The 12,402-nt window shown below is 34.4% G+C and overlaps 2 non-coding genes across 2 annotated transcripts; both read right to left on the minus strand.

Moving 5' to 3' along the window:
* Nucleotides 1–9,415: 9,415 nt before the first annotated feature.
* Nucleotides 9,416–9,489, minus strand: TRNAY-AUA (transfer RNA tyrosine (anticodon AUA)). Its single transcript has one exon. It is a non-coding gene; the product is annotated as a tRNA-Tyr (tRNA).
* A 2,261-nt stretch (nt 9,490–11,750) lies between these two features.
* On the minus strand, nt 11,751–11,824 carry TRNAN-GUU (transfer RNA asparagine (anticodon GUU)). The gene has a single exon. It is a non-coding gene; the product is annotated as a tRNA-Asn (tRNA).
* Between the last annotated feature and the right edge of the window lie 578 nt (nt 11,825–12,402).

Below are 12,402 nucleotides of genomic sequence, written 5' to 3' on the forward strand. Positions count from 1 at the left end.
CTACACCATAACAGGGGGTTTGAAATTTTGACTTGTCTACTTAAAGATCACCAAAATCTGATAACAAGGTCAATTAGGTCCCTAGGTGGGATTAAACCACCAACCTTTTGGTTAAAAGCCGTACATACTAACTGATTGCGCCACAGAGACACTTTGCAAATTTCCATACTGACAAAGGCTAATAAGCATTCATCTAAAACGTTTCCTAGCAAAACTTTAAAAAGTCAATAATCTGGAGAGTTTTTGTAAGATGTTTCTTCCATCAACCAACGAAGAAACACATTGGTACTTTCCCATGATGAGTGAGTGCTTCAGGATCTCTTGCACTTACATGTGCAGCAGAGTACTGCAATGGAAGCATGCTGGACCCATAACCCAGAGGTAGGCAGATTGAAACTATCCTCTGCTGTATGCTTTTTTTTTTGTTAATTAAAGTAATCCAAAACTGGGATTGATATTTTGGCTCTTTTATTTTTACTTAAAGTACAATAACTTTTACCATTTTAATTTGTTTTAATAGTATATTGACAGTATTGTTTTCTTTCAAAAATCCACTTCATTTTCTTTACCCTATTATTAAAATGGTAATTGACAAAAACAAACTACATTGTCACCAGAAGAGCAATACAAAATGTACAAGTGATATATTAAAATCATCTTTCCAGCTTGAATTTCAATGATGCATTGGGGCAACGATTTTGTGAGAAACATCTTCACCCTTAAATAAAGATTTTCTTAATTCATTACCTGTGTGCTAATTAGATATCACCTTGTTTTCACATTAAACAGACTTCCACATGAGAAAGCAGCAAGGATGCAGTGGCGTTAATGTTTCCTGGTGTCAACCTGTATTATTTCAGTAGACATTGAAATGAGGATGCATCTTGCTGCCTTTCCAATGAAGCAAGTTTAATTTAGTAATAGGTGAAAAACCATCCCTACAAAGGTGTTAATCAGAGACTTGGCTTTGTGGACACTTTTCAGAGAACAAATTTGTTAGCATAAAAATAAAGCCAGAAAATGAAGAGCTGTTTAATCACGCAATTTGATTTTTTTGCCAGCATATTTCTTTTTCTCTGCAACCCACTGCTAAATTGTGCTTCCTAGATGTTTTTATAAAATCACTGAATCAAATCTAACTCTGATTACATCAGAGAAGGCCAGGTACCCCACACCATAACAGGGGGTATGAAATTTGACTTGTCTACTTAAAGATAACCAAAATCTGATAACAAGGTCAATTAGGTCCCTGGGTGGAATTGAACCACCAACCTTTTGGTTAATAGCCGTACACACTAACTGATTGCGCCACAGAGACACTTTGCAAACGTCCATACTGACAAAGGCTAATAAGCATTCATCTAAAACGTTTCCTAGAAAAACTTTAAAAAGTCAATAATCTGGAGAGTTTTTGTAAGATGTTTCTTCCATCAACCAACGAAGAAACACATTGGTACTTTCCCATGATGAGTGAGTGCTTCAGGATCTCTTGAACTTACATGTGCAGCAGAGTACTGCAATGGAAGCATGCTGGGCCCATAACCCAGAGGTAGGCAGATTGAAACTATCCTCTGCTATATGCATTTTTTTTTTGTTAATTAAAGTAATCCAAAACTGGGATTGATATTTTGTCTCTTTTATTTTTACTTAAAGTACAATAACTTTTACCATTTTAATTTGTTTTAATAGTATATTGACAGTATTGTTTTCTTTCAAAAATCCACTTAATTTTCTTTACCCTATTATTAAAATGGTAATTGACAAAAACAAACTACATTGTCACCAGAAGAGCAATACAAAATGTACAAGTGATATATTAAAATCATCTTTCCAGCTTGAATTTCAATGATGCATTGGGTCAACAATTTTGTGAGAAACATCTTCACCCTTAAATAAAGATTTTCTTAATTCCTTACCTGTGTGCTAATTAGATATCACCTTGTTTTCACATTAAACAGACTTCCACATGAGAAAGCAGCAAGGATGCAGTGGCGTTAATGTTTCCTGGTGTCAACTTGTATTATTTCAGTAGACATTGAAATGAGGATGCATCTTGCTGCCTTTCCAATGAAGCAAGTTTAATTTAGTAATAGGTGAAAAACCATCCTTACAAAGGTGTTAATCAGAGACTTGGCTTTGTGGACACTTTTCAGAGAACAAATTTGTTAGCATAAAAATAAAGCCAGAAAATGAAGAGCTGTTTAATCACTCGATTGGATTTTTCTGCCAGCATATTTTTTTTCTCTGCAACCCACTGCTAAATTGTGCTTCCTAGCTGTTTTTTATAAAATCACTGAATCAAATCTAACTCTGATTACATCAGAGAAGGCCATGTACCCTACACCATAAGAGGAGGTTTGAAATTTTGACTTGTCTACTTAAATATCACCAAAATCTGATCACAAGGTTAATTACGTCCCTGGGTGGGATTGAACCACCAACCTTTTGGTTAATAGCCGAACACACTAACCGATTGCGCCACAGAGACACTTTGCAAACAGTACATACTGACAAAGGCTAATAAGCATACATCTAGAACGTTTCCTAGAAAAACATTAAAAAATCAATAATCTGGAGAGTTTTTGTAAGATGTTTCTTCCATCAACCAATGAATAAACACATTGGTACTTTCCCATGATGAGTGAGTGCTTCAGGATCTCTTGCACTTACATGTGCAGCAGAGTACTGCAATGGAAGCATGCTGGACCCATAACCCAGAGGTAGGCAGATTGAAACTATCCTTTGTTATATGCATTTTTTTTTGTTAATTTAAGTAATCAAAACTGGGATTGATATTTTTGCTCTTTTATTTTTACTTAAAGTACAATAACTTTTACCATTTTAATTTGTTTTAATAGTATATTGACAGTATAGTTTTCTTTCAAAAATCCGCTTAATTTTCTTTACCCTATTATTAAAATGGTAATTGACAAAAAAAACTACATTGTCACCAGAAGAGCAATACAAAATGTACAAGTGATATATTAAAATCATCTTTCCAGCTTGAATTTCAAAGATGCATTGGGGCAACAATTTTGTGAGAAACATCTTCACCCTTAAATAAAGATTTTCGGAATTTCTTACCTGTGTGCTAATTAGATATCACCTTGTTTTCACATTAAACAGACTTCCACATGAGAAAGCAGCAAGGATGCAGTGGCGTTAATGTTTCCTGGTGTCAACTTGTATTATTTCAGTAGACATTGAAATGAGGATGCATCTTGCTGCCTTTCCAATGAAGCAAGTTTAATTTAGTAATAGGTGAAAAACCATCCCTACAAAGGTGTTAATCAGAGACTTGGCTTTGTGGACACTTTTCAGAGAACAAATTTGTTAGCATAAAAATAAAGCCAGAAAATGAAGAGCTGTTTAATCACGCAATTTGATTTTTTTGCCAGCATATTTCTTTTTCTCTGCAACCCACTGCTAAATTGTGCTTCCTAGATGTTTTTATAAAATCACTGAATCAAATCTAACTCTGATTACATCAGAGAAGGCCAGGTACCCTACACCATAACAGGGGGTATGAAATTTGACTTGTCTACTTAAATATCACCAAAATCTGATAACAAGGTCAATTGGTGGGATTGAACCACCAACCTTTTGGTTAATAGCCGTACATACTAACTGATTGCGCCACAGAGACACTTTGCAAAAGTTCATACTGACAAAGGCTAATAAGCATTCATCTAAAACGTTTCCTAGAAAAACTTTAAAATGTCAATTATCTGGAGAGTTTTTGTAAGATGTTTCTTCCATCAACCAACGAAGAAACACATTGGTACTTTCCCATGATGAGTGAGTGCTTCAGGATCTCTTGCACTTACATGTGCAGCAGAGTACTGCAATGGAAGCATGCTGGGCCCATAACCCAGAGGTAGGCAGATTGAAACTATCCTCTGCTATATGCATTTTTTTTTGTTAATTAAAGTAATCCAAAACTCGGATTGATATTTTGTCTCTTTTATTTTTACTTAAAGTACAATAACTTTTACCATTTTAATTTGTTTTAATAGTATATTGACAGTATTGTTTTCTTTCAAAAATCCACTTCATTTTCTTTACCCTATTATTAAAATGGTAATTGACAAAAACAAACTACATTGTCACCAGAAGAGCAATACAAAATGTACAAGTGATATATTAAAATCATCTTTCCAGCTTGAATTTCAATGATGCATTGGGTCAACAATTTTGTGAGAAACATCTTCACCCTTAAATAAAGATTTTCTTAATTCCTTACCTGTGTGCTAATTAGATATCACCTTGTTTTCACATTAAACAGACTTCCACATGAGAAAGTAGCAAGGATGCAGTGGAGTTAATGTTTCCTGGTGTCAACTTGTATTATTTCAGTAGACATTGAAATGAGGATGCATCTTGCTGCCTTTCCAATGAAGCAAGTTTAATTTAGTAATAGGTGAAAAACCATCCTTACAAAGGTGTTAATCAGAGACTTGGCTTTGTGGACACTTTTCAGAGAACAAATTTGTTAGCATAAAAATAAAGCCAGAAAATGAAGAGCTGTTTAATCACTCGATTGGATTTTTCTGCCAGCAAATTTTTTTTCTCTGCAACCCACTGCTAAATTGTGCTTCCTAGCTGTTTTTTATAAAATCACTGAATCAAATCTAACTCTGATTACATCAGAGAAGGCCATGTACCCTACACCATAAGAGGAGGTTTGAAATTTTGACTTGTCTACTTAAATATCACCAAAATCTGATCACAAGGTTAATTACATCCCTGGGTGGGATTGAACCACCAACCTTTTGGTTAACAGCCAAACACACTAACCGATTGCGCCACAGAGACACTTTTCATAAAGTACATACTGACAAAGGCTAATAAGCATACATCTAGAACGTTTCCTAGAAAAACATTAAAAAATCAATAATCTGGAGAGTTTTTGTAAGATGTTTCTTCCATCAACCAACGAATAAACACATTGGTACTTTCCCATGATGAGTGAGTGCTTCAGGATCTCTTGCACTTACATGGGCAGCAGAGTACTGCAATGGAAGCATGCTGGACCCATAACCCAGAGGTAGGCAGATTGAAACTATCCTTTGCTATATGCATTTTTTTTGTTAATTTAAGTAATCAAAACTGGGATTGATATTTTTGCTCTTTTATTTTTACTTAAAGTACAATAACTTTTACCATTTTAATTTGTTTTAATAGTATATTGACAGTATAGTTTTCTTTCAAAAATCCACTTAATTTTCTTTACCCTGTTATTAAAATGGTAATTGACAAAAAAACTACATTGTCACCAGAAGAGCAATACAAAATGTACAAGTGATATATTAAAATCATCTTTCCAGCTTGAATTTCAATGATGCATTGGGGCAACAATTTTGTGAGAAACATCTTCACCCTTAAATAAAGATTTTCGTAATTCCTTACCTGTGTGCTAATTAGATATCACCTTGTTTTCACATTAAACAGACTTCCATGTGAGAAAGCAGCAAAGATGCAGTGGCGTTAATGTTTCCTGGTGTCAACCTGTATTATTTCAGTAGACATTGAAATGAGGATGCATCTTGCTGCCTTTCCAATGAAGCAAGTTTAATTTAGTAATAGGTGAAAAACCATCCTTACAAAGGTGTTAATCAGAGACTTGGCTTTGTGGACACTTTTCAGAGAACAAATTTGTTAGCATAAAAATAAATTCCAGAAAATGAAGAGCTGTTTAATCACTCAATTGGATTTTTCTGCCAGCATATTTTTTTTCTCTGCAACCCACTGCTAAATTGTGCTTCCTAGCTGTTTTTTTATAAAATCACTGAATCAAATCTAACTCTGATTACATCAGAGAAGGCCAGGTACCCTACACAATAAGAGGGGGTTTGAAATTTTGACTTGTCTACTTAAATATCACCAAAATCTGATCACAAGGTCAATTACGTCCCTGGGTGGGATTGAACCACCAACCTTTTGGTTAATAGCCGAACACACTAACCGATTGCGCCACCGAGACACTTTGCAAACAGTACATACTGACAAAGGCTAATAAGCATACATCTAGAACGTTTCCTAGAAAAATATTAAAAAATCAATAATCTGGAGAGTTTTTGTAAGATGTTTCTTCCATCAACCAATGAATAAACACATTGGTACTTTCCCATGATGAGGGAGTGCTTCAGGATCTCTTGCACTTACATGTGCAGCAGAGTACTGCAATGGAAGCATGCTGGACCCATAACCCAGAGGTAGGCAGATTGAAACTATCCTTTGCTATATGCATTTTTTTGGTTAATTTAAGTAATCAAAACTGGGATTGATATTTTTGCTCTTTTATTTTTACTTAAAGTACAATAACTTTTACCATTTTAATTTGTTTTAATAGTATATTGACAGTATAGTTTTCTTTCAAAAATCCACTTAATTTTCTTTACCCTATTATTAAAATGGTAATTGACAAAAAAAACTACATTGTCACCAGAAGAGCAATACAAAATGTACAAGTGATATATTAAAATCATCTTTCCAGCTTGAATTTCAATGATGCATTGGGGCAACAATTTTGTGAGAAACATCTTCACCCTTAAATAAAGATTTTCGTAATTTCTTACCTGTGTGCTAATTAGATATCACCTTGTTTTCACATTAAACAGACTTCCACATGAGAAAGCAGCAAGGATGCAGTGGCGTTAATGTTTCCTGGTGTCAACCTGTATTATTTCAGTAGACATTGAAATGAGGATGCATCTTGCTGCCTTTCCAATGAAGCAAGTTTAATTTAGTAATAGGTGAAAAACCATCCCTACAAAGGTGTTAATCAGAGACTTGGCTTTGTGGACACTTTTCAGAGAACAAATTTGTTAGCATAAAAATAAAGCCAGAAAATGAAGAGCTGTTTAATCACGCAATTTGATTTTTTTGCCAGCATATTTCTTTTTCTCTGCAACCCACTGCTAAATTGTGCTTCCTAGATGTTTTTATAAAATCACTGAATCAAATCTAACTCTGATTACATCAGAGAAGGCCAGGTACCCTACACCATAACAGGGGGTATGAAATTTGACTTGTCTACTTAAAGATCACCAAAATCTGATAACAAGGTCAATTAGGTCCCTGGGTGGGATTGAACCAACAACCTTTTGGTTAATAGCCGTACATACTAACTGATTGCGCCACAGAGACACTTTGCAAAAGTTCATACTGACAAAGGCTAATAAGCATTCATCTAAAACGTTTCCTAGAAAAACTTTAAAAAGTCAATAATCTGGAGAGTTTTTGTAAGATGTTTCTTCCATCAACCAACGAAGAAACACATTGGTACTTTCCCATGATGAGTGAGTGCTTCAGGATCTCTTGCACTTACATGTGCAGCAGAGTACTGCAATGGAAGCATGCTGGGCCCATAACCCAGAGGTAGGCAGATTGAAACTATCCTCTGCTATATGCATTTTTTTGTTTGTTAATTAAAGTAATCCAAAACTGGGATTGATATTTTGTCTCTTTTATTTTTACTTAAAGTACAATAACTTTTACCATTTTAATTTGTTTTAATAGTATATTGACAGTATTGTTTTCTTTCAAAAATCCACTTCATTTTCTTTACCCTATTATTAAAATGGTAATTGACAAAAACAAACTACATTGTCACCAGAAGAGCAATACAAAATGTACAAGTGATATATTAAAATCATCTTTCCAGCTATAATTTCAATGATGCATTGGGGCAACGATTTTGTGAGAAACATCTTCACCCTTAAATAACGATTTTCTTAATTCCTTACCTGTGTGCTAATTAGATATCACCTTGTTTTCACATTAAACAGACTTCCACATGAGAAAGCAGCAAGGATGCAGTGGCGTTAATGTTTCCTGGTGTCAACCTGTATTATTTCAGTAGACATTGAAATGAGGATGCATCTTGCTGCCTTTCCAATGAAGCAAGTTTAATTTAGTAATAGGTGAAAAACCATCCTTACAAAGGTGTTAATCAGAGACTTGGCTTTGTGGACACTTTTCAGAGAACAAATTTGTTAGCATAAAAATAAAGCCAGAAAATAAAAAACTGTTTAATCACTCAATTGGATTTTTCTGCCAGCATATTTTTTTTCTCTGCAACCCACTGCTAAATTGTGCTTCCAAGCTGTTTTTATAAAATCACTGAATCAAATCTAACTCTGATTACATCAGAGAAGGCCAGGTACCCTACACCATAACAGGGGGTTTGAAATTTTGACTTGTCTACTTAAAGATCACCAAAATCTGATAACAAGGGAAATTAGGTCCCTGGGTGGGATTGAACCACCAACCTTTTGGTTAATAGCCGTACATACTAACTGATTGCGCCACAGAGACACTTTGCAAAAGTCCATACTGACAAAGGCTAATAAGCATTCATCTAAAACGTTTCCTAGCAAAACTTTAAAAAGTCAATAATCTGGAGAGTTTTTGTAAGATGTTTCTTCCATCAACCAACGAAGAAACACATTGGTACTTTCCCATGATGAGTGAGTGCTTCAGGATCTCTTGCACTTACATGTGCAGCAGAGTACTGCAATGGAAGCATGCTGGACCCATAACCCAGAGGTAGGCAGATTGAAACTATCCTCTGCTGTATGCTTTTTTTTTTTGTTAATTAAAGTAATCCAAAACTGGGATTGATATTTTGGCTCTTTTATTTTTACTTAAAGTACAATAACTTTTACCATTTTAATTTGTTTTAATAGTATATTGACAGTATTGTTTTCTTTCAAAAATCCACTTCATTTTCTTTACCCTATTATTAAAATGGTAATTGACAAAAACAAACTACATTGTCACCAGAAGAGCAATACAAAATGTACAAGTGATATATTAAAATCATCTTTCCAGCTTGAATTTCAATGATGCATTGGGTCAACAATTTTGTGAGAAACATCTTCACCCTTAAATAAAGATTTTCTTAATTCCTTACCTGTGTGCTAATTAGATATCACCTTGTTTTCACATTAAACAGACTTCCACATGAGAAAGCAGCAAGGATGCAGTGGCGTTAATGTTTCCTGGTGTCAACTTGTATTATTTCAGTAGACATTGAAATGAGGATGCATCTTGCTGCCTTTCCAATGAAGCAAGTTTAATTTAGTAATAGGTGAAAAACCATCCTTACAAAGGTGTTAATCAGAGACTTGGCTTTGTGGACACTTTTCAGAGAACAAATTTGTTAGCATAAAAATAAAGCCAGAAAATGAAGAGCTGTTTAATCACTCGATTGGATTTTTCTGCCAGCATATTTTTTTTCTCTGCAACCCACTGCTAAATTGTGCTTCCTAGCTGTTTTTTATAAAATCACTGAATCAAATCTAACTCTGATTACATCAGAGAAGGCCAGGTACCCTACACAATAAGAGGGGGTTTGAAATTTTGACTTGTCTACTTAAATATCACCAAAATCTGATCACAAGGTCAATTACGTCCCTGGGTGGGATTGAACCACCAACCTTTTGGTTTATAGCCGAACACACTAACCGATTGCGCCACCGAGACACTTTGTAAACAGTACATACTGACAAAGGCTAATAAGCATACATCTAGAACGTTTCCTAGAAAAATATTAAAAAATCAATAATCTGGAGAGTTTTTGTAAGATGTTTCTTCCATCAACCAATGAATAAACACATTGGTACTTTCCCATGATGAGTGAGTGCTTCAGGATCTCTTGCACTTACATGTGCAGCAGAGTACTGCAATGGAAGCATGCTGGACCCATAACCCAGAGGTAGGCAGATTGAAACTATCCTTTGCTATATGCATTTTTTTTGTTAATTTAAGTAATCAAAACTGGGATTGATATTTTTGCTCTTTTATTTTTACTTAAAGTACAATAACTTTTACCATTTTAATTTGTTTTAATAGTATATTGACAGTATAGTTTTCTTTCAAAAATCCACTTAATTTTCTTTACCCTATTATTAAAATGGTAATTGACAAAAAAAACTACATTGTCACCAGAAGAGCAATACAAAATGTACAAGTGATATATTAAAATCATCTTTCCAGCTTGAATTTCAATGATGCATTGGGGCAACGATTTTGTGAGAAACATCTTCACCCTTAAATAAAGATTTTCTTAATTCCTTACCTGTGTGCTAATTAGATATCACCTTGTTTTCATATTAAACAGACTTTTACATGAGAAAGCAGCAAGGATGCAGTGGCGTTAATGTTTCCTGGTGTCAACCTGTATTATTTCAGTAGACATTGAAATGAGGATGCATCTTGCTGCCTTTCCAATGAAGCAAGTTTAATTTAGTAATAGGTGAAAAACCATCCTTACAAAGGTGTTAATCAGAGACTTGGCTTTGTGGACACTTTTCAGAGAACAAATTTGTTAGCATAAAAATAAAGCAAGAAAATAAAGAGCTGTTTAATCACTCAATTGGATTTTTCTGCCAGCATATTTTTTTTCTCTGCAACCCACTGCTAAATTGTGCTTCCTAGCTGTTTTTATAAAATCACTGAATCAAATCTAACTCTGATTACATCAGAGAAGGCCAAGTACCCTACACCATAACAGGGGGTTTGAAATTTTGACTTGTCTACTTAAAGATCACCAAAATCTGATAACAAGGTCAATTAGGTCCCTGGGTGGGATTAAACCACCAACCTTTTGGTTAAAAGCCATACATACTAACTGATTGCGCCACAGAGACACTTTGCAAATTTCCATACTGACAAAGGCTAATAAGCATTCATCTAAAACGTTTCCTAGAAAAACTTTAAAATGTCAATAATCTGGAGAGTTTTTGTAAGATGTTTCTTCCATCAACCAACGAAGAAACACATTGGTACTTTCCCATGATGAGTGAGTGCTTCAGGATCTCTTGCACTTACATGTGCAGCAGAGTACTGCAATGGAAGCATGCTGGGCCCATAACCCAGAGGTAGGCAGATTGAAACTATCCTCTGCTATATGCATTTTTTTTTGTTAATTAAAGTAATCCAAAACTGGGATTGATATTTTGTCTCTTTTATTTTTACTTAAAGTACAATAACTTTTACCATTTTAATTTGTTTTAATAGTATATTGACAGTATTGTTTTCTTTCAAAAATCCACTTCATTTTCTTTACCCTATTATTAAAATGGTAATTGACAAAAACAAACTACATTGTCACCAGAAGAGCAATACAAAATGTACAAGTGATATATTAAAATCATCTTTCCAGCTTGAATTTCAATGATGCATTGGGTCAACAATTTTGTGAGAAACATCTTCACCCTTAAATAAAGATTTTCTTAATTCCTTACCTGTGTGCTAATTAGATATCACCTTGTTTTCACATTAAACAGACTTCCACATGAGAAAGCAGCAAGGATGCAGTGGCGTTAATGTTTCCTGGTGTCAACTTGTATTATTTCAGTAGACATTGAAATGAGGATGCATCTTGCTGCCTTTCCAATGAAGCAAGTTTAATTTAGTAATAGGTGAAAAACCATCCTTACAAAGGTGTTAATCAGAGACTTGGCTTTGTGGACACTTTTCAGAGAACAAATTTGTTAGCATAAAAATAAAGCCAGAAAATGAAGAGCTGTTTAATCACTCGATTGGATTTTTCTGCCAGCATATTTTTTTTCTCTGCAACCCACTGCTAAATTGTGCTTCCTAGCTGTTTTTTATAAAATCACTGAATCAAATCTAACTCTGATTACATCAGAGAAGGCCATGTACCCTACACCATAAGAGGAGGTTTGAAATTTTGACTTGTCTACTTAAATATCACCAAAATCTGATCACAAGGTTAATTACGTCCCTGGGTGGGATTGAACCACCAACCTTTTGGTTAACAGCCAAACACACTAACCGATTGCGCCACAGAGACACTTTGCAAAAAGTATATACTGACAAAGGCTAATAAGCATACATCTAGAACGTTTCCTAGAAAAACATTAAAAAATCAATAATCTGGAGAGTTTTTGTAAGATGTTTCTTCCATCAACCAACGAATAAACACATTGGTACTTTCCCATGATGAGTGAGTGCTTCAGGATCTCTTGCACTTACATGGGCAGCAGAGTACTGCAATGGAAGCATGCTGGACCCATAACCCAGAGGTAGGCAGATTGAAACTATCCTTTGCTATATGCATTTTTTTTGTTAATTTAAGTAATCAAAACTGGGATTGATATTTTTGCTCTTTTATTTTTACTTAAAGTACAATAACTTTTACCATTTTAATTTGTTTTAATAGTATATTGACAGTATAGTTTTCTTTCAAAAATCCACTTAATTTTCTTTACCCTGTTATTAAAATGGTAATTGACAAAAAAACTACATTGTCACCAGAAGAGCAATACAAAATGTACAAGTGATATATTAAAATCATCTTTCCAGCTTGAATTTCAATGATGCATTGGGGCAACAATTTTGTGAGAAACATCTTCACCCTTAAATAAAGAT

Source organism: Pseudophryne corroboree, unplaced genomic scaffold (genome assembly GCF_028390025.1).
Source record: "Pseudophryne corroboree isolate aPseCor3 unplaced genomic scaffold, aPseCor3.hap2 scaffold_518, whole genome shotgun sequence".
Taxonomy (NCBI): Eukaryota; Metazoa; Chordata; class Amphibia; order Anura; family Myobatrachidae; genus Pseudophryne; species Pseudophryne corroboree.